The 2,464-nt window shown below is 35.9% G+C and overlaps 1 non-coding gene across 1 annotated transcript; it reads right to left on the bottom strand.

Moving 5' to 3' along the window:
• Nucleotides 1-373: 373 nt before the first annotated feature.
• Nucleotides 374-455, bottom strand: TRNAS-AGA (transfer RNA serine (anticodon AGA)). The gene has a single exon. It is a non-coding gene; the product is annotated as a tRNA-Ser (tRNA).
• Nucleotides 456-2,464: the final 2,009 nt, after the last annotated feature.

Genomic DNA, 2,464 nt, shown 5'->3' with positions numbered 1-2,464 from the left:
GATACAGGAAAATTGAACAAAAAAAGCCATAAAAGAAAAGGTTTAAGAGAATGACTAGAATGTGAAACAGGTAAAGGAAAATGGAAGTGAAAAAAATGATAAGAATCCTTTTAAAAAGGATAAAATTCATAATGGCAGGAATGAAAACGATCCAGGAACAGGAATTAAATTGTGAAACACTTTTAGTTACCCACACAAGTATTTAAAATCGAAAAATCCAAAATGTGATGAGAGATGCCTAAGGAGGAGGGAAACCGAATAGGAAAATAGAGAAAAATGGGAACAAAAATGGATAAAAGAAAAGGCTTGAACATTTAATGGAAAATGGAAGTAACAAAAATGATAAACTTCCATGACTTAGAAAATAAAAACACGTGGACGGCAGGATTCGAACCTGCGCGGGCAAAGCCCACATGATTTCTAGTCATGCCCGATAACCACTCCGGCACGTCCACTAAGGTATTCAGTAGTCGGAAAATATTCCTTAGAATGAATAAAAGCTAAATATTTCCTAGCCAAATAAAAAGAAAAGAATCTGTAATAACTCCTCAATCTTGCAACTCTTTTATCTCAAGTAACATGCACCTTCCCTTGGCACAAGTGTTCTCTCATAGGGATCGAATGGGGATCATGATAAAGCTGACAGTGGGAATTAAACACAAACAAGTTTATTTTAAGGTGCAAAAAGGGATATATTTAATCAATAATCATCTATTTTCTTTTACCTTGTAATGTAAATGTCCTTTTTCTTGAAATAATATTTAGCAAGGCTAGGTCTATAGTGGCAATCGATATCTTGAAAATACAAGTCTTAGTATTCACATTATATAAACTTAGCAATTCAATAGGAAAGAAAGATGTTTATGGATGTGTTGAAAGCATGTACACCCCTTCTGAAGAGGCAATCAGCTAGCTGATTAGCTTCTCCCCATATATGGATGATCTTTGTAATTGAGAATCAGGAAAGTATTTCGACTGCACCATTGAAGAATATGGAAATGTACGCAATTTTATATGCAAGCTAATGAATAACAATTGTCTCCTTCAATCCAGAGGCTTTTGTTAGTGAAATTATAGGTAACCATGGTCTAAAGGCCCTTATAGAGCACTTGAGAAATTAGCATGTGGAGCTAAAGATCAAGTGGATGCTCATGGTACGACTCTATCCATAAGGACTCCTGAAAATATCTTTATATGATTGCATTATTTTTTAATCCTTCCCACAACACACAATTAACACATGTTTGTTCATATATAATTATCCTTTTATGGTGAAAAATTCAAAGTACTGAGATCAAATCTGTTACGCCCCAAACTCGAAGCACAACAGATGCCACACACCTGTATGGCGGACCATACAAACATGCGAGGCTATAGATCATATCAAAGCAATAATAAATTTTAAAAATTTATTTAATCAATAAACTTAATCAAATAGTTCTCATAATAGTTTAAAAGTACCATAAGCCAATATATACTAACTATTAACATAAATCAAATTAAATACTCTAACTAACCTGACTAAAATGCTATCAACTGAAGCTATCTTCTAAAGATTTAATGCACTTTCCAGTCCCGTGCAATCATGTATCCAAATCTGAAAAATAGAGAAAGTAGCAAAAATCACTATTATTAACCATCGGTGGTAATGGTGTCCAAATACCACTTTTCTAATCGCCGGTGGTGTGATGTCGAAACCAGTTTCTCACAAATTACAAGTCAATAAAGCCAACGAATAATCTCCATTGGTGGGACCAGAGCAGAGCTATGATGAGAATACATACAAACAAAATAAATTTTTCATAATTTGCTTAATCACATTTTTCAGATTTCATAGCATATAACATAATTTTTATTACACTTCCATCAATGAATGCATTACATCCAATACTATTTCTATTATTTATATACAAAGCATACTAATTCTGTAATATTACTAAGATGCTTTGTGATGTAGCATCAAGATCAGCATTCTAGGCCTAGGTTGAAAGGAATACCAGTAAGTGGAAGCCATTCATTTCCATCAATGAACGCTCCAACTGTATATGTCTTTGCCTCTTCCATATCGCCGTTCACTTTGTATCCAGGCCATTTGACACGGTTTGTTGTAGCTAAGGCAGCAAATGGGTCGGGTCGACCCGTGACCCGACCCGACCTGCGTAGATCCGATCCGATCCGAATTTTAGGACCCGCGGATCCGGGTCGGGTCCAAAAATTGGACCCGAATCATTTTTTGGGTCGGGTCTAGGTTTACCGAACGGATCCGACCCGATCCGAATGACCCGAAGAGAAAGAGAAAGAGAGAGGGAGAGAGAGAGAAAAAAAGAAAAAGAAAAGGGAAAGCTCAGATTCTCTCTCGATCTATTACACTGTTGAAACCTCTGGTGTCTCGGTAGCTGGGTTTTTTTTTCCTTCTGTTTTTTGGTTTTTGTTTCTTTTAACTTTTGAAGGGAGAAAGTGAGGG

The sequence above is a fragment of the Phoenix dactylifera genome, chromosome 11 (genome assembly GCF_051530095.1).
Source record: "Phoenix dactylifera cultivar Ajwa chromosome 11, Ajwa_hap1_PhDact_Kaust_v1.1, whole genome shotgun sequence".
NCBI lineage: Eukaryota > Viridiplantae > Streptophyta > Magnoliopsida > Arecales > Arecaceae > Phoenix > Phoenix dactylifera.
The sequence above is the reverse complement of the archived record's forward strand: the minus strand, read 5'-3'. Positions and strand labels throughout refer to the sequence as shown.